Source organism: Leopardus geoffroyi, chromosome C2 (genome assembly GCF_018350155.1).
Source record: "Leopardus geoffroyi isolate Oge1 chromosome C2, O.geoffroyi_Oge1_pat1.0, whole genome shotgun sequence".
Lineage (NCBI taxonomy): Eukaryota > Metazoa > Chordata > Mammalia > Carnivora > Felidae > Leopardus > Leopardus geoffroyi.
Window position 1 is genome coordinate 87,950,375 of NC_059333.1, and position 23,950 is coordinate 87,974,324.

Sequence of the window (23,950 nt, forward strand, 5' to 3'; positions counted from 1 at the left end):
ACCTCCCCAGGAGTTTCCTTATTTGCACAAAGTGAATAAAAAGTTATTATCCCACAGTGACTTATAAGAATTCAATGAAATAATACTATAAAATCCTTAGCACAGTGCTTAGAGTATGAAAATTCAATAAAATTTCCCTCTCTTATCTACTGGATCAATTCTATCAAGATCCATGGGTCCAGAAAAGGGCCAGAACTTTATGGTTTCAAGCCGATTTCATAATTATGAAAAAATTTTTGATGCAGAGTATTTTGCTTATGTACTTGATATCTGTAGACATGTTTCTGTCCTCATCTTTATATTGGTCTCTGTATTCTTTAAAAAAAATTTTTTTTAATCTTTATTTATTTTTGAGAGAGAGACAGCGTGTGAGCAGGGGAGGAGCAGAGAGAGAGGCAGACACAGAATCCGAAGCAGGCTTCAGGCTCCGAGCTGTCAGCACAGAGCCCGACGCGGGGCTCGAACTCATGAACCATGAGATCATGACCTGAGCCGAAGTCAGATGCTTAACCGACTGAGCCACCCAGGCACCCCTTGTCTCTGTATTCTTAATGAACTGCAAAATGCCTAAAGGATGAGACCTGTATCTATTTAACTCAGTTTGTACACTCTGAGCAGAGCATAAGCATCAAATGGGTATCTGACATATTTCAATAATGATAAAACAATCACACAAGTCAACAAGAGACATAAGAAAAAAAACATATAGAACTACATGCCAAAAAAATCTTACTTTAGAATTATGCTATACATAATTTGTAAAATCTACTTCTTTACATTCATACATGAGATTATACTGGTTTTCTTATTTAAAGAAAAACAGACAAAAAGGAATGAGCAACAGAAACAAAAATGCAAAGTCATAGTTACAAATACTTTTGGCTCTTGGACTGAAAAAAAATAACAACCAGTTAGGAAAAGAGAGAAGTGAAGGCGAATTACATAGACCATACCACTGATTTCTCTTCATGTTAAAAAAAAAATGCCTTTTAATCATATTTGGTTTGATTGAAAATGGGCAGGAATGATCTTTTTGGGCTAAAACCCAACAACACAGCCCATCTTCTACATTAAGTAATTGACTATCTGGTTCACTTAAAGGAAATTTGGTATAATGTGGAGGATAATTTTTTTTTTTTAAGCATAAGAACAATTTATTTACAAAATGTCAAAGTCAGCTGCCTCATATTGGAGGATAAGTTTTTAATGAGGAAAAAAAACACTCTCCTTATAAATGGTTACAAACTAGTATCTTTATATAAAACAGAGAAATAACCCTAAGGTATTTAAATTTTATAGCTGTTTCTACATTGAAGGGCCAAGAGTATTCTTCAAGAATACAGGGAAAACAGAACCTTAATTATGCACCTGATTGCCTTCATGAAAATTTAACCAATATCAGATCAATGAAGACCAGCCCAGGAAGGAAGGAAGGAAATGCAAAATATGGAGGGGTTCTTGGAATGTTACTCTAATTTCCTGCTAATCAAATATTTTAGCTCCCATGGAACATAAAGAGAAAAGGGCCTGAAAGATTAACCTTTCATAAGTAAGTTTATAAACTTATTACTGATGATACCCAAAATATGGGGCTCACAGTCCTTTGTAATTCCCCTTTACAAATGAGACTCATGTCCTATCTACTTCAGGAAGAATATCAATATATTACTTGGAATTACATAGATGTTGCCAACCACACATTGTTTCTTTCTTGATTGACGGATTAAGGAGTATAAAAGGACTCTAACTTTTCTGATTAAAGTTTGTATGAAAACTAACTCTCCTCTCTCTTACAAAAGCCTGGGGACTTCACCAAAAATAACTTCATTCATTCTTTCCCTAAAGAAGCTAACACCATCCTGGATTTGGTTGATTTGTAAAACTGTTATTTCCTAGCTGCTAGTGATTTACAGAAAAAGAAGAGACAAAAGAGTACATTATTCAGGTCCTAGCTGGATAAATTCACTAAAAAGTTTAAGAATATCCAGATTAAACATCTGAATTAAGAACATCTAGCAAAAGGTAACCCTAGCAATATGTCTTCCAGTTCACTTGACTTTATTCTTTTAAAGATCTGTAACACACTGAAGGCAAAATGTTTCCGTAAGCCACAAACGTCCTTCCTAAAGTTTATCAAATGACTTTTTCTTATTTATTTATTTACTTACTTATTTACTTATTTATTTATTTACTTACTTACTTATCTGGTATAGTTTAATTCCTTCACAAGCCTTTCCATGGCTTTGAATACTTCAACAATCTTCTTCCAAGTCTTCCTGCTACTATGGGTGAGGGTGGATGAACTTCGGGAAAACACGTGCTTCACAGCGTTCCCTTTTGTTTTCTACATTCACCAAGAATGAACAGCTATCTTATTTCTTTATGTCACAGGATGAAGACATAGTTTAATTACTACGGGGGCTTCTAGTCAAGTACTATTCCTTCTGGTGGTAGCCTGCTAGTGTCTAGATGCGTTAAAACCTGGGGCGCCTGGGTGGCGCAGTCGGTTGAGCGTCCGACTTCAGCCAGGTCACGATCTCGCGGTCCGTGAGTTCGAGCCCCGCGTCGGGCTCTGGGCTGATGGCTCAGAGCCTGGAGCCTGTTTCCGATTCTGTGTCTCCCTCTCTCTCTGCCCCTCCCCCGTTCATGCTCTGTCTCTCTCTGTCCCAAAAATAAAAAAAAAAACAAAAACGTTAAAACCTGCCTGCACTCCACCAATTAACCATATGGTCTTTCTTGACAATGGTGAAAAGATGAGTCTACTGCCATTATAAAGTGAGACCTGAGTTAGCTACAGATTTCTCAGTAGATCCAGTTGTTCTGTGTTCCTCAGAATGAGTAGTTTGTGACCACAGACAAAGAGACAAGAACCCCCAAGTGACAAAACAGTAAATGTTCAGTCTAGTCCAGTCCAATAAGGAGAGCTAGCTTTGACTGGGGGTACTAGCAGACCCAATATATTCACCAGATTTATTTCACAGAAGGTCTCTTTGCTTTGGAGTATTATTTTCATTTTTGACCAACTCAACATTGTAAACCCCAAATCTGCCACCCACTCCATTTTCTGGCAATAACAGAATAGTTTAGTATTTCATAGTAAGGGCAAAAAACTCCACTGAATTATTGACCAACTTTAATCATGATTTATCATCCTTCAATATTTGATCTCTGATAAAAAGGCTATTTCACTAAAGCAAAATTTTAAATAATGCAGAATAGCTGTTTGGCAAGCAAAGGAACACAGACCTCCCAGAAGTGCAATCAGAGAGAGAGGGGCTTACTTTCAGCACAAGTATCACCTACTGACACATGAACAGAAGAGTTCTATGAGTGATAGCAACAACAATGTGGAGGCATGGAAGCACAAACATTTTTAAAAATCATTTTTTTTTTCAGCCACTCTAATACGGGCTCAGTACTTCAGAATCCATTTAATGATGAAAGAGATGTATTAGATGGTCTTTGCATTTTAAACATTTACTGTTAACTTATACTTAATATAGTATAATACACCATATGTCTGGGAAACTATAGTTGCTATACCTTAAAATGAGAGCAATGAGAATGACAAATTGAAATGGGTGTAAATGTGTAAAAATAGCAACATAATCAATCAGTACATACAGTATTTCTATTTTATTCATTGATGTTCAATGTCACCAGTTGACCACTTAAGGTATATAGTTTAAACAATAAAAAATACCTTATAATAATTCATTAAGTTAAACTGCTTCCTTAGAAAATGTATCAACTGACAGGAACTAGTTATTTAACCTAAGTCATTAAACTGCCTATTATCCCAACAACTACTTCACACATTATAATGTATTAGGTAATCTTGCTGAAATTAAAGGCACAGAGAAAGATGTAAGAAAGTTTGAAGAAGAAAATTTAAAGGGGCTAAAATTCTGGACCCTCACTATGGAGTAATACTCAAGAAAGGGAATGAGTGTGCAAAGAGAGAGATTGTGGGGGATGATAAAAGGGACTTTTGAGTCTGCGCTCAGTAATGCTTACTACAGGGATGGATAAGTGATGGAGAATGCTTAGGTGAAAATTTAAAGTGAGAGCATCTATTATGGTAAAGAGCACATTCAAACTGCTATTTCTAAAATTGCAAGATTAAGGTTAAACTAAAACTGGACTGTCTAAACTTTTAACTTCATCTAGTCAATGCTTATACTTCCTATCATTTGACAGTGGCTTCATGGTCTAAGGGATCACGGTTTGATAGTCTCATACCAATTTGGTGGGGCATAAGAAAAAAAGGCACAGAAAAATTCTATAAAGTATTCCCAGTGTCAATACTGGAAATCAGAAATTCACCTTCTGTCTCAACCTCAAAATGATGGGTTTTTTTCTTTTAAGATAAAAGTATTGGCTCTATTTTTAAAGCGTAATTAACAAAACCACAATAATTAGCTTATTGGTTTAAAAAAATCTACTTTAACGTCCCTAGGAATCGGCTAATTAAAACCTGTGCTTGGTCCCTTTGTTTCAATTGGCTTTACAATACTAGTGTTCTTACCCATCACTAGTCTCTCACAATGGTATCATTAGCACTAAGATCCAAATAACAGTGCTGTATTTATGACTGCACTTTAGTTTACACAAAAGCAAAATTCTGAGAAGAGCATGAGTCATTATCCCCAGGGTAAAAAAAAAAAAATGTTTCTTTGGTCAGAATATGAAACTTATTACTGAAACCAGTAATTTAGCCTAGAAATTCCTTTTCTGAATAAATGGAACAGAATGTTTCTTTTCCGTATTCGAACACTCCGAAACTAGCAGAACTGTCCATCTGTCTGCTTTTACTACTCTACATATCTCGTGTGTGGTGACAGAAAAACAACCTTTAATCTAACTATTTTCAGTACTGCTCTTTTGTTCTGTCCTGTCATAACCATAATGTCATCTTCCCAGGACAAAATACAGACACACACACACACACACCCCTACCTCCCCTTCACTATTTGAGTAATCTATTACAAAGCCACTGCAATAATGTAGAGAACAGTCTAAAAGTGGATTATTTCCATAATGTTAAATGTTAGGAAGTTCTCAGGTTCGTATTCTATATCTTGTCTTAAAATATCTTCATAATTGAAAGGTAAAAGTTACAAAGGTAAGGAACTATTGATGTTTTAAATGATTTAAAATTTCCCCCCAAATTTCCCCAATAAAAGTCAAAATAATCTTTCTAGGATATTTTCCTGGCCTCTTTTAATTGTTTTTCTTGTTGGTACCTCTTACTCTGTTTATTCATGACACCACCACTCTCTCAATCTCCAAGGCTGGACCCTTTGGAGTTCTCAACTTCTCTTGCATGATGTCACTTCCACCCATTAAATCACCCTCAAATGCATCACTTTGGGGGGCATCTTCTCTATCACTTCTAAACCCTAATGAGTTCTCATATGGAACAATGACAGGTCTCTAATTCAACAAGCCTTCATAAAGTAATTGCTATCTATAAGACACTGGCAATTAAAGTGAAGGGATGACTGATGGAAAAGAAGAGGGAAAAGATCATTCATATGTGTATAAAAATGAAGGTGAAAAGAATAGAGTTCTAATACCTTACAATCTGAAAAGCAGAATACAGTAATTACAGGACAAAGCGTATGTATGCGCTTAAGGGAAAGGTGCTTAATGAATGATAGGATTTCTGACTGGTACAAAATGAGCAGCAGTCTAAGTGCTGTATGAACTAAGGCAAAAAGCCGTGAAAGCACAGTATTTAGTTTCTTCCCTCCCCAATTAGTTAGCCAGTGTGAGGAATACTGGCTACCTAAAACATCTACCTAATCACATCACTACTCAATTAAAATAATATGGTGAATTTTAGTATCTACAGAATATAGTTCAAACTCAAAGCCTCACCAACCATTACAACTATGCTCCTCCCCCCTTACTCTTTTTCCCCCCACACTCCAAGCTCTAAGCTTTCTAGATCAATCATTGTCCCTTACAGATTTTTTTTTTGGTTTTGGAAAAAGGGTCCATGATCTTTCTCCTACCTCTATTCCTATTCATTGCCATTTCAATCATACCTATCCTTTCAATTCAGCCCAAATGCTTTCCATTCAGTCCCATTAAACCTGGTTTCTAATTCCAAATTAACTTCAGATTCATTTCGTTAAAGTCAAAACAAAGATCAAAGCAAAACTGGTATTTTGATTGAGAAACTCTGATTTCTACCAGTTTAGGGAGGCATACTTCCTATCCAACTATGTACTTACAGTTTTCTGTTTTTCAATGTTCCTTAGTAATAACTTAATTGTACTGTAATTAACTCACAGTGAACTGCACTGTGTTCTTAACTGAGCTTAAGTGTTCAGTTTGATGACTTTCAACAACTTTTTATATCCATGTAACCACCATACAAACCAAGATATAGAACATATCTATTAACCCGGAACATTATTTCATGCTCTTTTCCAATTCATTTCTCTCTCTGCCCCTTGATTATCACATTTTGATTTTTGTAATCATAGGTCACTTTTGCAGGTTCTTGACTTCATATAAATTGAATTATACAGTGTATATACTATTTTGTGTTTGGCTTCTTTTGCTTAACATACTGCATTTGAGATTTATGCATGCTGTTGATATATGACCAATTCTTTTTAATTGCCAAGTAGCAGACCAAAATATATTTCAGCTCATTTATCCATTCTCCAATTGTTGAATATATGAGCTGTTTCCAGTTTTGGCCACGAACATTCTTAGTTTTTTTGTTTTAGTGGACATATACTTTCACTTCTTTTGGTAAATACTCAGCAGTAAAATACTGGGTTGTAAGGTATGCAGACTGACTACTTGTCCTTAAGAAGGCCTGCTTGCAAAGTTGGCCCTTGGCTGGTATTTAGGAAGTTGGATCAAGGAGTTTAGTGAATTCTTACTCCCTAACTGATAAAAGTGGCTCACTGTGCCTAAACTGTTTATGAAAACAATATGGTTTATATTGAGTATCTGCTTGCCTTCTGGAATTTGGGTATGTGTTGGGCAGAAGGATCAGCCTCAAAACATTTGTGTGCTGAACCCAACAAGCTTTCCTGGTTGTCTACATTTCATACATGTTGTCTCAACTTCTTGCTGGGGAAATTAAGTCTACCTTGGGTGACTCCACTACAAAAGGACCCTTGGAAGCCTGCACGTAATCTCCCCTAGATTTCTCCCCATGTACCTTTTCCTTTTGTTGACTGTGGTTTGTACTCTTTGATCATACATATGATTACACACCAAGTCCTATGAGTCCTCCTGGCTAGCAAACAAACCTGGGGATGGTGTTGGGGACCTCTCAATACATAAGGTAAACATTATGTTTACCTACCTACTAGTTCTCCAAAGTGACTGACCATTTTGCATTACTGCCAGCAATAAGTGAGAATTCCAGTTGCTCTTTATCCTCATAACTAGTTAGTGGTTATCAGTTTTTCCATTTAAGCTATTCTAGTGGGTATATAGTGGTACCTCTACAAATTAAAACCATAGTGTTTTACTGTTTACTGATGACTAATGATGTTGAAATTTCTTCATGTGCTTACTGGCCATATGTTTATCTTCTGTGAAATGTCTATTTGAGTATGCATTTTTGTATTTGGTAGTTGATTTTTTATAATGTTGATTTCAGAGGTTCTTTATATATTCTGGTGTAAGTTCTTTTGTCACTTCTGTCACTCAGTAAAACTGAGAATATTTTTTTTCCCATTCTGTCTTTTGATGAGCAAAAAATTTTAATTTTGATAAAGTCTTATTCATCTTATTTTGTTTTATTAGTGCTTCTTGTGTCTTGTCCAAGAAATCTTTGCCTTCTCAGTAGAGTTTTAAAAGATTGCTTCATGTAAGTTCTGCTATGGCTTACTAAGTTTATTTCTAGATAAGTGATCTTATTGTTAATTTTATAAATGAGTTCTTCTCGTCCATTATATAATTGGTTATTGTTCATATAAAGGAAAACTATGGTTTATTTACATATTAATGGTATAATACCAAGAAGACATACGGGAAAAAAGTGGATAAATATGACTAAATAAAAGTAAAAGATTTTGGTCTGGCAAAAGTACCACAAACCAAATTGAAAGACCACTGGCAAACTGGTAAAGATATATTTACAACAGATAGGACAAAAGGCTAATTTATTTTTGGTAATTTACAAATAGTTTGGACAAGTCAGTAAGAAAAAGATGAATAAGAAAACATTGCAAATAGTTTGCAGAAAAGGAAATTTAAATGGGATAAGCTTAAGGCAATAATTTTAAAATGAAAATAAAAACAATGATATATTCCCATTTTGTACTTATCAGATTGAAAAAAAAAATTAAGCTTGATGAAACCCATGACTGCAAAAATAGCACTCTTAGAAAGTTGGTGGAAATGTAAACTTTCTAGAAGACAATTCTAACAATATGATTAAATATTTATTTATTTCGTGAGAGAGAGAGAGAGAGAGAGAGAGAGAATGAAAGCAGCGTAGGTGCAGAGAGAGAGGGAGAGAGAATCTCAAGCAGGCTCTGCACTGCCAGCACAGAACCTGACGTGGGGCTTGAATTCACAAACTGTGAGATCATGATGTGAGCCAAAATCAAGACTTGGACATGTAACCAACTGGTCTACTCAGGCACTCCAATATGATTCAAAATTTAAAATGTACATATTCTTAGACTAGGCAATCTCCCAGTAGAAGTTATTATATGGATATATTTGTACAAATTTACCAAAAAGCAGGTTAAAGAATATTCAAAGAGGCAATGTTCATGAAAGCAAAAACTGGAAACAACCTCATATTAATAGGGTAATAATTGTGTAAATTATAGTAGTGTAATTTATGAAATCCTACACAGCTATTAAGATGAATGATGTAGATCTATGTGTACTAATATGAAAAGAACACCAAAATACACAAGGAGGTTGAGGAAGAGCTGTAGAACAGTGTGCTTATAAAAAGGAAAGACACAGGGGCACCTGGGTTGGCTCAGTTGGTTAAGCCTCCGACTTTGGCTCAGGTCATGATTTCACAGTTCATGAGTTCGAGCCCCGCATTGGGCTCTGTGGTGACTGTGGAGCCTGGAGCCTGCTGCCAGTTCTGCGTCTCCCTCTCTCTGTCCCTCCCCTGCTCATGCTCTGTCTCTCTCTCTCAAAAATAAATAAAACATTAAAAACAATAAAAAAAATCAGACTTCTGATTTCAAAATATCAGGGTAAAAACCTCTGTGCCTCCAATCACTCCCAAATAAGGAGAATAAGGTAAACAAACACCTTCTTTGATAAAGCCAGAAAACTGTAACCCTAAACCATAACATATAGACAGCCTAAAAAAAAAAAAAAAAAAAAAAGAGAGAGAGAGAATGCTCATTGAGATGAGGAATATTAAATTTAAGTGCCTATAGATAAGAAGCAAGCCAATTCTTAACCCCAGAAAGGTTTGGAGCTAGGAGATACCTGGAACTATTAGAATTCCAGGTTAAGTCCACTTAGTGTAGTCAATGCCTTCCCAATCTTTCAGAACTCAGAAGGTAGAGTTTCTGGAAAAATTAAACCCAAGGGACTTTGGACTTAAATAGACACAGAAGTAGATAAGGGTAAAGTTGTGACTAAACCAGAAGATTATATGAAAGACTCGAAGCCCCTTTCTTCAGTATGGCTCAAGAGCACTTGCAGCTCTACACAGGAGATGATAAATTTTCTCCAGAAAAGGATCCAAAACTGACTAACCCAGAGAAAGATCATGACATTTAGGGATTTCCTAGAGCATGGTCCACCAACAGACAAGAGCTCTGCTCTCAAACTCTATTTTCCACCAGCCTTCAAATTCTTTTAAATATGAATGACAGTCAAAAATTCTTATGCATTTCAGGCAAGTCTCCAATACTAAAGACAGAGACCAAAACATCATAGGAGTGCTGAGAAATAATGATGGAACAGAAAAAAATGTCAAGAAAACTAAGATATTCTAAGAGAAAATACTATTATCATTAACCAGATGAGCAATCAATAAGAAAAGAATAATTAGACAATAAGAGCTGAAAAAAAGTTCAATGAAAACTTGAAGTTACAGTCAAGGCAATTTTCCACAAGGCAGAAAAAGAGAAAGAGATGAGTAATAGAAGGGAAAGGTAAAAAATTAGAAAAAGAAATCCAGGAAGTTTAATACCTGATTTGTAGGAATTCCAGAAAGACCAATGAAAACAGAGGTGAGAATATATCAAAAAAGGCAAAAAGTTTCCAAGAGCTGAAGGATGTTAAGTCGGCAGGAAGCAAGGACCTACATAGTGCACAGTACGATAAATGAAAAATACAATGCTTTAAAGTTTCAGAATACTAGGCATGAAGAGAAGATAATAAACACTTCCAAACAGAAAAATAAATAAATAAAAGATCAGGAACCAGAAATGGCACTGGACCACTAAATAGCACAACTGGAAACCAGAAGAAAGAATACTGTAAAAATTCTGAGTAAAAATGATTTTCAATCTAGGATTCTACACTCATCTAAAATATCACATAATTGTAGGAGTAGAAAATGACATATACAGGTATGCAAAAATCTCAAAAAATTTACCTCTCAGTTATCTCTTTTCAGGAAGCCACTAAAGGATATGCTCCTGTAAATGAGGGAATAAACCATGAAGATATAGGGTACAGGAAATGAAGGCTGCAACACAGGAAGCAGGTGTAGGGAATTTCCAGGATGAGAGCAAAGAGAAGTCTTACCGAAACAGCTGTGAAACAGACCTAGGGAGCAGTCAAGATTAAATCAGAGAAACTGAAGTCTCTAGGAAGGGTATCTTTGGAAAATAACCAAACTATCTCATGGGTGAATGGTATTACAAAGAGGCTCGAAGCATGTGGGAAGAAACTCTGATATGATGGTTTAACTAAGCAAAATTTTTAAATGAGGTAATTAATTTAAACAATAAAAACAAAAATATTGTACCATAAAAGATATAGCCACATGCACTATTTGTTTCATTACTGAATAATATTATGTGGTCATAATAATAAAAACACTAAGTGTATATTTAGCCAGAAATAATATACGAGGACATGAGATAAGGCAAAGTAAGGCATTAAAAGAGGTAAAATCATGTTATAAGAAGAAATTAATAGATGTCAAATATTGGTGGACCAAGAGATAGCACTATACCCCATTATTATAAGTGGTAAATATGAGCAGCTGAAATAGTTGAAAGTGTATTTCCTGAAGAATTACTTAAGGCAAGACAAGTTTAGGGGACAGGATGGGAGGAAGGAGGAGTGGTAAACTTTTTAATTAATCTTTCAGTAGTTTAAAGCAACATGATTGTATTTTTATTTATCTGAGGTAATTTAAAATTTGGGTCAATGTGTCTTGGTAAATGTGTAACAGTTGTGAAAATTACCACCACAATCAAGTTAAAAACAGCTACCTACCCCTATAAGTTTTCTCCCTTTGTTGTCAATCCTCAATCTTCATTCTTACTCCAGGTCCTAGGTAACTAATAATTTGGTTTCTATCTTTGTATGTTTTTTCTTATTCTGGAGTTTCACATAACTGAAATCATTCAGTATGCGATGTTTTGTGTCTAGCTTCTTTCACTTAGGAGGATGTTTTCATTTTTACCATTTATGTTTAGGTCTAGGATCCATTTTGAATGAATTTTTGGGGTTTAGCGTGAAGATTGTGTTAAGGATCTTTTTAAAAATTTCTCCAAATACTCAGGTCACTATCTCAAGGGTTTGTGAGTTTGAGCCCCGCGTGGGGCTCTGTAGAAAGCGCAGAGCCTGCCCAAGATTCTGTCTCCCTCTCTCTCTCTGTCTGCCTCTCTCCCACTCTTTCTCCCTCTCAAAGTAAATGAACTTAAAAAAGTTTTCTCCAAATGGACATCCAGTTATTCTAGAACCATTTTTTTGAAAAGATTATTCTTTTCCCCTTGAATTATATTAGTACTTTTGTAAAAAATCAATTATCCTATTAAGTATGGTTCAATTTCTAGATTTCAAATTTCCTCCATTCATCTATATGTCTATCCTTATGCTAATACTGAACCATTCTGACTACTGTAGCTTCATAGCAATTCTAAAAATCAGGTATTTTAAGTCCTTAGATGACTGTGCTTAAATTTTTTTTTGCTGCTACTTTATGCCTTTGCATTTCCATATAAATTTTAGAATCATTTGCCAATTCCTATGAAAAAGACTGACAAGATTTTGATTGGGATTGCATTCACTCTATAGCTCAGTTTTATGAGAACTGCCACCCTAACAATATTTACTCTTCCAATTCAAAAACATGGTGTATCTCTCAATTAATTTAGGTCTTCTTTTTTTTTTTTTTTTAATTTTTTTTTTTTTCAACGTTTATTTATTTTTGGGACAGAGAGAGACAGAGCATGAACGGGGGAGGGGCAGAGAGAGAGGGAGACACAGAATCGGAAACAGGCTCCAGGCTCTGAGCCATCAGCCCAGAGCCTGACGCGGGGCTCGAACTCACGGACCGCGAGATCGTGACCTGGCTGAAGTCGGACGCTTAACCGACTGCGCCACCCAGGCGCCCCAATTTAGGTCTTCTTTAATTTCTGTCGGCAATACTTTGTAGTTTTCAGTGTAAAGGTTTTGCATATCTTTGCTGAATTCATTTCTAAGTAATTATACAATATTACCGTGGTTTTTTGTTTTTTAATTTCATTGTTGGATCATTCATTGCTAGTATGTAGAAATACAATTAGTTCTTGTTTATTAACAATCTTCTACAGCCTTGTAAATTCACATACTCATCCTTTTTTGCAGATTTCTTAGAACTTTCTATATACATGCCACCTGTGAATAATAATTTTACTTCATTCTTTCTATTCTGTATGTCCTTTCATTTCTTTTTCTTGCCTTAATGCACCAGCCATGACCTCCAGTGTAATACTGAATAAAAGTGGTGACAACAAACATCCTTGACTTGGTCTTGATCTTAAAGTGGAAATGCATAAAGTCATTCACCATGAAGTATGTTAATGGTTTTTTCATAAACATCCTTTATCAGGTTAAGGAGGGTGCCTTCAATTCCTACTCTGCTGAGAGGTTTTATTGTAAGTCTGTACTGAATTTTGTCATCTGTATCTACTGGGATGCAAATATATTTTTTTCAACTTTATCTTGGTAGCATGGTATATTACATTGAATTGATTTTTTGGAAGCTAAACCAGCCTTGCATTACTAGGATAAATCCCACATGGCTATGATGTATTATTTTTTTTTATATACTGCTAGATTTAACATGCTAATATTTTGTTAAGGGTTTTTGTGTCTTATGTTCATGAGGAATATTGGCTACTATTTTTCTTTTCTCACAATGTCTTCATTTGGTTGTGGTAACTGGGTAATGTTGGCCTCATAAAGTGAGTTGTGACATTTTTTACTCCTGTATTTTTTGAAAATTTCTGTAGGACTGGTATTTTTAATTCTTTCATGTTTGTCAGAATTACCAGCTATGCCTTCAGGGTCTGGATTTTTTTTTGTTGTTGGAACGTTTTAAATTACTAATTGAATTTCTTTATGTAAGTCTATTTACATTTTCTATTTCTTCTTGAGCCCATTTTGGTCATTTGAATTTTGCAAGGAATTTTGCCACCTCATCTAAGTTGTCAAATTGGTTAGTGTAAAGTCGTTCATAATGTTCCTTTATTATATTTTTAAGTATCTATGAAATAGATACTTAATATTGTTAATTTGCATCTCCTTTTTTCTTGATCATTCTAGTTAAAGGTTTGTTAATTCTATTGAACTTTTTAAAGAACCAGCTTTTCATTGGTTTTCTATTTCCTTGATTTGTGCTATGATCTTTATTATTTCCTTTCTTTTACTTATTTTGGGTTTAATTCACTCTTTCTTTGCTAGCTTCTTAAAGCAGCAGCTTAGATCATTGATTTTAGACCTTTCTTTTCTAGTAGGTCTTTAAAGCTACAAAGTTCTTTGTTAGCACTGCTTTAGCTATATACTGATTATTTTCACATGTTGTTGTATTTCTATTTTCATTCGGTAAAAATATTTCCTAATTTCCCCTGTGAATTCTTCTTTCACCCATGGGTTACTTAGAAATGCATTATTTAATTTCTACATATTTGGGGATTTTCCTTATTTCTTTCTGTACTGATTTTTTTGTATTGATTTTTTAATTTAATTCCTTGTGGTTGCAGAACACAATGCATAATTTCAATTTTCTTATATTTACTAATACATTTTATGTGTGTGGGTCAGTAGATGGCTCATTCTGATGAATGTTTCAAATCCACTTTGAATGCATTGGGTATAATTTATTGTAGATGTCAATTAGGTCAACTTGCCTTACTCAAGTCTTATTTATCCTGTTTTTCTGCCTACTTATCCTACCCATTGTTGACAGAAGTGTACTAAAATCTCCAACACTAAATGTTGAACCATTTCTCCTTTCAGTTTGTTGGTTTTTTGCTTCCATGTATTTTGTGCCTCTGTTACACTGATATACACTTAGAATTTTTATATTTTCCTGTTGTATTCATTCCCTTATATTTATGAAATGTATCTCTCTGTCTCTAGTATTACTCTTTATTTTAAAATATATCTTCACTGGTATTATTATAGTTACTCCAGCATTCTTGTGCCTGTTTCCTATGGAGGAGAATCACCCAACCTCATCATTCTGTGATTACTGGAAGATGCAATTATTTTAATGAGGAAAATTAAATACAAATTTAAAAAGGGAATATAATGATAGACTCAATATACTTTTAAAAAGAAAATGTTGATTATAATTCTACACTAATAAAATGAAAAAACACAGATTATATTCCTTTATCCTCTTCTATTTCCCCCTGCCCTAGAATTAATCACATGCTATTAACATTGGCTACACTTGGAGGGCAGGATATGAATGGGAAGTTAGGATACAGAAATGGATATACAAAATGAAAAGCAAAATTTTCAAATAATAATTTGTCTCTTCCTTTGTTATACTCATTTTCTTTCCCTTGTCTAACTGTATCAGTGTTGCACACCAACACAAATAAGAGAAGTTATTGATTGTTCCTTATGTTATTCATAACATGAATGGAGTGTGAATCTTTCATTATTAAGCCTGACTAAAGCTTCTGGTTTGGGACATTTACTATTTAGTATGTCAAGTCATCTTTTACTAAGGTTATGTGTTTATGTGTGAGTGATTAAGAAAATGTATGTGTACATGCGCGTTACAGATTTCCTAGTGTTAATATGACCCATCGTAGGGGCGCCTGGGTGGCTCAGTCGGTTAAGTGGCTGACTTCGGCTCAGGTCATGATCTCACAGTCCATGAGTTCGAGCCCCGCATCGGGGTCTGTGCTGACAGCTCAGAGCCTGGAGTCTGCTTCAGATTCTGTGTCTCCTTCTCTCTCTGACCCTCTCTCATTCATGCTCTGTCTCTCTCTGTCTCAAAAATAAATAAACATAAAAAAAATTTTTTTAAAAATATGATCCATTGTATTTCTAGAATAAATGCCATTTGATTGTGCAGTGTGCAGGTGTATGTTTTCACAAACTATTCAATCCATTAGCTAATACTTTACATAAGATAATTAACACCTGAAGTGAGGCTGTAGTTTTCTGTGTGTGTGTGTGTGTGTGTGTGTGTGTGTGTGTGTGAAAGAGAGCCTTTAAAACAGTCTAAGAAGTTTCATAATAGCTTTTATTATACTGAGTGTTTAAAAGAAGGATAATGAGGGGACACTAGCCTAGTAGGCATTAAAGCTTCAGTTATAAAAATAGTATATATAGTATTGGCTGATGCAGATCCAGAGAACAGAACTCAGTACAGCAATGAACACAAGTAGTTGCTGCAACTTTGTATGGGGGAAAAAAAACAACCCAGAATTTCTAAGTGAGGTAATAGGATAGATTATTTACTAGATGATCCTGATAGCCACTTGGAGGGGGAAAAAGTTTAATTTTTACTGCTTTAAGATAAAGAAAACTTTAAAATGTTTTTGAGTAAAACAAAAGACTTGAAGGAATGGAGAAACGTATCATGTTCTTAGATAGAAAGACTCAAATTCATAATGATGTCAGTTCTCCCTTAAATAATCTATACATTTAACATGATCCCAATTAATACTAGTATGATTTGTGTGTACAGAACTTATTATGCTGATTCTAATGTTAAAAAAAAAAGAAAAGCAGAAAACTCAGGAGAAATTAGAGGAGGGAAAAAAGAGAGAAAAGGGGCTAGTCCTACCAAATATTAAAATATATAATAAAATCACAATAATTACATGGTTAAGATGTTCATAGCAATAGAACAGAAAATTTAAAATAGACACAGAATGTATTATAAATAAGGATGTCATTTCAAATCAATAGAGAAAAGACCATTTGTAATAACTGGCTGGACACTTGAAAAAAAGAGAGGGTTCCCAACTTACATTCAGATAAATTCTACTTAGAATAACAATCACAATGTAAAAAAAAACATAAAAATACAGTAAGAACACGTGAGATGACCCTTCTACATGTAAGTCTTTCCTAAGTGAAATCAAGATGCCATAAAAAGATTGATAAATCCACGGGGCGCCTGGGTGGCGCAGTCGGTTAAGCGTCCGACTTCAGCCAGGTCACGATCTCGCGGTCCGTGAGTTCGAGCCCCGCGTCGGGCTCTGGGCTGATGGCTCAGAGCCTGGAGCCTGTTTCCGATTCTGTGTCTCCCTCTCTCTCTGCCCCTCCCCCGTTCATGCTCTGTCTCTCTCTGTCCCAAAAATAAATAAACGTTGAAAAAAAAAAATTAAAAAAAAAAAAAGATTGATAAATCCAATTACACAGAAACAAAAATTCCTGTATGTAGTCGAAAAATACCACAGGCAAAGATAAAAGATAAACTAGTAAAAATTATTTGCTACACATATAATTAACAATGGGAGAAATCCCTACTGTATATCTAGGAACAACCCAATAAAAAATGGACAGAAGGATATGAACTGAGAGTTCACAGAAAAAGAAATGCAAGTTGCCAAAAATATCAGATAATTACTCATCTTTATTCATAATAAAATGCAGATTAAATGATCTATCTCACCTACTGGATTTTCAAAATTAAAAAAAAACTGCTAAAACACAGAGCAAAAGAAACGTATTGAAAATAAGGGGTAAACAGATGTAAGATGAATCAAAGAGGTCCAACAACCAAATACTTGTTATTCCAGAAGAAATAAGAGAAAAATGGAGAAAGAAACTTAAAGAAATAAAAAACATATGAGCTGGAGAGACCTACATGTTTAGATTAAAAGAGACAACTGAGCAGAATAAATGGAAAAAAAAAAAAATCCTGCATACTATATGATAAAACACAAAGATAAGAGCCTAAAAGCTTTTACAGGGGGGAAAATAGGTAATAGGTAGTATGTAAAGGGACAATTATCTGACTGGCAACAAACATTCTACTCATTAATAACCGCGGTGAATATCATATAGGTGAAACACTGGATGTTAACTGCACTGGAATTAAAAAAATAACAAGTGAAAAACTATGCAGTAATTAAAATCTGTTGGAAAACAACTGACCAGGAATTCTATGCTCAGCAAATTATCATTGTAAAGAAAAGAAATAAAGGTATTTCCATGGGTTTTCCTTCCATGAATCAATTCTGAGGGACCTGATTTATTATTCTAGCCAACCACAGATGGAAGTCAAGAAAGAAGATATCCTATACTAGAAATGGTGGAACTGACCCAGTGGTCAAACAACATAAATAATAAGAAAAAGCAATCCTAGGATAAAGTTTTATCAATTGTAGGAAGAAATAAACCCAAGCTAGAAGATGGAATCTGTATGGCCCAAGTAAAAAATATTCAGGGAAAAGAATACAACTGGCTCTAAGCAACAGATAAGGAAATTGAGTTATTAGTGGTATTAAAGACATGTATATAGAGTGTACATGACTATTTTTACAATAGAAAAAAAAGGCAATTGGAAACTTTGGGGAAAAACTCAAAATATGTAATAAAATTATGCTCAAAATATGAAGCAAAACAGCACAATTTTGAGAAACTTATACAGTGTATGAAAAGAGGAACCATGTGACTGGAATGCTAAAAATATTCTTTGTGTGGCTCATGATGTTGAACACATAAAGAAATCTAATCCTAGGGTTCTTAGTTGTGGAATGAAACATTTTTACATAATCATTTTAATATAACTAACATTAGTTTCAACTATTAAAATCTACCTATAGTCAAAACATAAGCAGGGTTAAGTATGGTTGTAGAATAGAATGTAAATGTCACCATTACTTGACAATGTAAAATTTGTATAACATTTGTATAACATGGTGAAAGGGTAGGAAAAGACTTGAAAAATAGAATAACATTATCATTGTCTAACATAGTGGGGAATCAGGGCTATTACTTAAAGTTGACATGATACAAAATAGACATTTGACAGGCATCTGGGTGGCTCAGTCAGTTAAACTTCCAACTCTTGATTTTGGCTCAGGTCACGATTTCACGGTTTGTGGGTTCGAGCCCCACACTGGGCTCTGCGCTGACAGCATGGAGCCTGCTTGGGATTTCCTCTCTTTCTCTTTCTGCCCCTACCCTGCTCTTCTCTCTCTCAAAATAAGTAAGTAAATTTAAAAAGAAAATGGGGATTTGAGTATATTAAAAGTAGAAAGATAGCAAAAGCTAAACAAATGGAGAATCGGAGGATAGTGAGATGCTGATTAAACATGGTAACAAAATTAAGAAACAAAATTTCAAAATGAAATTAAAATGCTCAAATTTACTTTAATAATCTTCAAGACCAGTGGCTATTTACAGAGGCAGCTTTTCAAATTCTCTAATGCTCCTATTATTTACCAATGCATATATTTCAACTTAATATTGGGGAGGGTTACTATAGGTATTTGCTTTTTATAAACATCCTTGAGAAACTGAGAAACTCTATTTGGAAATCCTTATAAGGTATAACAGTTTTTCAAGTGTTTAGTGTACGTCAAAGTATGGTACCCTAATTTCCATTTTCTTGATTTCAGTTCCAGAAATATTGGCAGAAAAAGTAAAAAGCTGACAGCTGGGTATAAGGATATTACAAGATGACTCTAATTATCTAAAATGTTTCTTTTAAAAGAACAGTTGCTACTAAATATTTCATTGCTAACATTTGGTTGAAGCCATAGCTATGTGTATTCTATGGCACACTGGATCTGAATCTTGCAGCTGGTGGTTGATTTCTATCAACACCTTAAGGCTGAAGTCTACAGCAAGGCTAAACACATTTAAACTATGAAAATGGAGCTTTAAAAAATATGATGGAGAGGCGTCTGGGTGGCTCAGTTAGTCTTTCAATTTCGGCTCAGGTCATGATCTCGTGGTTTGTGGGTTCGAATCCTGCATCAGGTTCTACGCTGACAGTGCAGAGCCTGCTTAGGATTCTCTCTTTCTCTCTCTCTCTCTCTCTCCCCGCCCCCCAACCCCTCCCTCCTTCCCTCCCTCTCTCTCTCTCTCTCAAAATAAATAAATAAACTTAAAAAAATATGACAGAAACCTACTTGAATACTTATACATATATAGATAACTTTTTGTCTTAGTTGTTGCAGAAAATGTTACCCACATAAATGTCAGCTGAATTTAATTAAACCAGCATTTGTGGAAACCCCATCAGGTACTATAATATGGTTATATATATATATATAATATGGCAAGGGATACAAATAAGCATCACGAAGTAGAGCATACAGGGTTGGATGTGAAACAGGGACAAAGAGCTTAATATCCAGTAACCAGTTCTTAATCTGGAGGGATAGGTTTTATTTTGTAAAGAGTATGATAAAAAAGTTTATTGAAACATCCTTTTTTATTTTTGAGAGGGAGAGAGAAAGAGAAAGGGAGAGAGAGACAGAGCATGAGTGGGGAAGGGGTACAGAGTGAGGCAGACTCAGAATCCAAAGGAGACCCCAGGCTCTGAACTGTCAACACAGAGCCCAACACATGGCTCAAACTCAGGAACCAGGAGATCATGACCTGAGCCAAAGTCAGACACTTAACTGAATGATCACCCAGGAGCCCCTATTGCAACATCTTCTGCCCCAAACATGATCAACTGATAGGTGAGTGGAGGGGGATGCTTAAAAAAGGGATGTGTTTCTGTGTAGTTTTACTATGACGGTCTACCTTTCCTGTAAGGACCAGAACCAGAAGAGAAGCCAGGTTATCTTGGGGGTGTGAATCTTAAGTCTATAAACTCCCAAGATGGGTAACTAAGCAAATACTTAAGACCTCATTTTTCTCACTGAAAAGTGGAACTAATCACTCCTCCCCCATCTTTACTAGATTGTTAATTACATGGCATACATGTATTTTAGCAATTATTATGGGTCAGGCTTATGCTAGAAGTAAAAGATAAATAAAATGACATCCCTGACTTCAAAAGGCTTATCATCTATTGAGGAAGACAGATATGTAAATAAATAAGCAAAACTTAGTACAGTGTGTGCGTGCTGTAATAAAGAGGCTATAGGAAACAGAGGAGGGAGAGACGGACTCTGTCTAGGAGAGCTGAGTCCAGGAATACTTTACATAGTTTACACAGAAGCTCAAGGTAGTGTGCCAGGTCAACAGGTTATTGGGTAGGAGCAGCCATAGCGAAAGGGGCTCTGAGCAGCAGAAACAGGATGAGCTTGATGAGCACAGGAGTCCAGAAAGGCTAGGTGAGCTGAGGCAGCTCACAGTGGCTAGACTGCAAGGTGTTCAGTGGGAAAGTACAGAAACTATATACAGAAAAGTGGGCTGGTGCGGAATTGTGAGACTGATAGTAAATTAATGAGATTGCACTTTATTCCAAGGTCACTGTTCCTCAAAATTCTGTCCTGGGATCACATGTATAGGACCAAGAATAGGAAGTCTTGTTAAAAATGCATGTTCCAGGACCAGAGATGCACTGAATCAGATTTTCTGGAGTCTGGGTAATTTACATTTTGGGAGGGGGGATAATTTACATTGTAACAAGTTGCCCTGGTGATTCTTATACACCCAAAGCTTGAGAAGCAATAATGTAGGCCACAAGGAACTACTAAGCTTTAAGCAGATCAATTTTGTATTTTAGGATGAGTGATATTTTGGCAACTGTGTGGAAGCAGTGTCAATCTCTCCCCTGTTCCCTTCCACAGAATCTATTTATTATAGCACATTCATGAAATTCTGCTAGTTATTTACATGTCTGATAATTCTGGCAGCAGTGTGGAAAGTGAAAGTGGAGACACTAGTTGGGGTACTTCAGTGATACAGGAAAGAACTAAAATAAGGCAGGGACTATGAGAAAAAAATGACAATGAAATCAAAAGCCATTTCTAAGAAAGAAATACCCAAGATCTGATGGTTAATTGAATTTTGGAGGGCCAGAGAGTTTGATAAAGTCAAGGTTAACAGAAATTCTTAGCTTAGCAAGTAATGATGTCATTAACAGAAAAGGATCATATAAAATATAATTGTGAAAACATTTTGAAGACTGGAAATCTGAGTGTAAGATATTAATCAGGTTCCTTTCTAGAGCACTTCCCACACTTCTCCTTTTCTTAACTTAGATGTGGATTATATTCATATTTCTTTCAATGTAAAAGTAACTCATGCTTATTATAGAAATTCATTCACTTAAAAACCGACTGAAATGTCTGTTAAGATCTGGGACTCTGCCCTGTACCTACTTAAAATGCAATGGTGTACAGATGAATGAGGAAACAAAACAGTGAAAAATGCATCTGAGACAACCATTATTACCATTTTTTATGTACTCACGGGTTTTTTTTCTATGAATATTTTTTAGTTTATTTTTTTGGTTTATATAGTTGTGCTCATATAGTATAATGATTTTTATCTTGTTTTTTTCACTTCAAAAACATTTCCTCAAATTATTGTAAATTTCTCATACACAATAGTGATCTATGACCACCTATTTCTATGGAAGATATAACTGAATACATTTTTACTTACTGAATACTTAAGCTGTTTTAAAATTTCCATTATTATATAAAAAACCATAAAATACCTAGGAATAAATCTAACCAAAGAGGTGAAAAATCTATACACTGAAAACTACAGAAAGCTTATGAAAGAAATTGAAGAAGACACAAAAAAAATGGAAAAAGATTCCATGCTCCTGGATAGAAAGAACAAATATTGTTAAAATGTCGATACTACCCAAAGCAATCTACATATTCCATGCAATCCCTATCAAAGTAACACCAGCATTCTTCACAGAGCTAGAACAAATCATCCTAGAATTTGTATGGAACCAGAAAAGACCCTGAATAGCCAAAGCGATCTTGAAAAAGAAAACCAAAGCAGGAGGCATCACAAATCCCAGACTTCAAGCTATACCACAAAGCTGTAATCATCAAGACAGTATGGTACTGGCACAAGAACAGACACTCAGATCAATGAAACAGAACAGAGAACCCAGAAATGGACCCACAAACGTATGGCCAACTAATCTTTGACAAAGCAGGAAAGAATATCCAATGGAATAAAGACAGTCTCTTCAGTAAGTGGTGCTGGGAAAACTGGACAGCGACATGCAGAAGAATGAAGCTGGATCACTTTCTTACACCAGACACAAAAATAAACTCAAAATGGATGAACGACCTCAATGTAAGACAGGAAGCCATCAAAATCCTCGAGGAGAAAGCAGGCAAAAACCTCTTTGATCTTGGCTGCAGCAAGTTCTTACTCAACACGTCTCTGGAGGCAAGGGAAACAAAAGCAAAAATGAACTACTGGGACATTATCAAAATAAAAAGCTTCTGCACAGCAAACAACCAGCAAAACTAAAAGGCAACCGACAGAATGAGAGAAGATATTTGTATACGACATATCAGATAAAGCGTTAGTATCCAGAATCTTGAAAGAACTTCTCAAACTCAACGCCCAAAAAACAAATAATCCAGTGAAGAAATGGGCAAAAGACATCAATAGACACTTCTCCAAAGAAGACATCCAGATGGCCAACCGACACATGAAAAAATGCTCAACATCACTCATCATCAGGGAAATACAAATCAAAACCAGAATGAGATACCACCTTACACCTGTCAGAATGGCTAACATTAATAACTCAGGCAACAACAGATGTTGGTGAGGATGCGGAGAGAAACGATCTCTTTTTCATTGTTGGTGGCAATGCAGACTGGTGCAGCCACTCTGGAAAACAGTATGGAGCTTCCTCAAAAAACTAAAAACAGAACTACCCTACGACCCAGCAATTGCACTAGTAGGCATTTATCCACGGGATACAGGTGTGCTGTTTCGAAGGGACACATGCACCCCCATGTTTATAGCAGCACTATCAACAATAGCCAAAGTATGGAAAGAGCCTAAATGTCCATTGATGGATGAATGGATAAAGATGTTGCATATATATACAATGGAGTATTACTCAGCAATCAAAAAGAATGAAATCTTGTCATTTGCAACAACATGGATGGAACTAGAGGGTATTATGCTAAGTGAAATCAGTCGATCAGAGAAAGACAAAAATCATAGGACTACACTCATATGAGGACTTTAGAGACAAAACAGATGAACATAAGGCAAGGGAAACAAAAATAATATAAAAACAGGGAGGGGGACAAAACAGAAGAGACTCATAAATATGGAGAACAAACAGAGGGTTACGGGAGAGGTTGTGGGAGGGGGGATGGGCTAAATGGGTAAGGGTATTAAGGAATCTACTCCTGAAATCATTGCTTCACTATATACTAATTTGGATATAAATTTTAAAAAATAAAAAATAAAATTAAAAAATTTCCATTATTATATATAATGCTGCAAAAATGAAATTATGGGATCAAAAGGTATGTTACTTTTAAAAGCACAAAAATTACTGACTTGTTTTTTTCCAAAAGTGTTCAATCAATTTAGACTGCCAAAAGAAATATACGAACAAGCACATTTCATGGCATATTCACCAGCAACAAAACCATTAGAA

The 23,950-nt window shown here is 35.3% G+C and overlaps 1 protein-coding gene across 2 annotated transcripts in view; it reads right to left on the reverse strand.

Moving 5' to 3' along the window:
- PIK3CA (phosphatidylinositol-4,5-bisphosphate 3-kinase catalytic subunit alpha) overlaps positions 1-23,950 on the reverse strand; it is an 81,129-nt gene that overhangs the window by 43,603 nt on the left and 13,576 nt on the right. The window contains exon 1 of one of the 2 annotated variants that reach the window (XM_045502905.1): positions 2,201-2,339. The exons of the other annotated variant lie outside the window; for it this stretch is intronic. The gene's annotated coding sequence lies outside the window, so the exon portion shown is untranslated. Of the gene's footprint in view, positions 1-2,200; positions 2,340-23,950 lie in introns of those variants that run through there. 2 annotated transcript variants of the gene reach the window in all.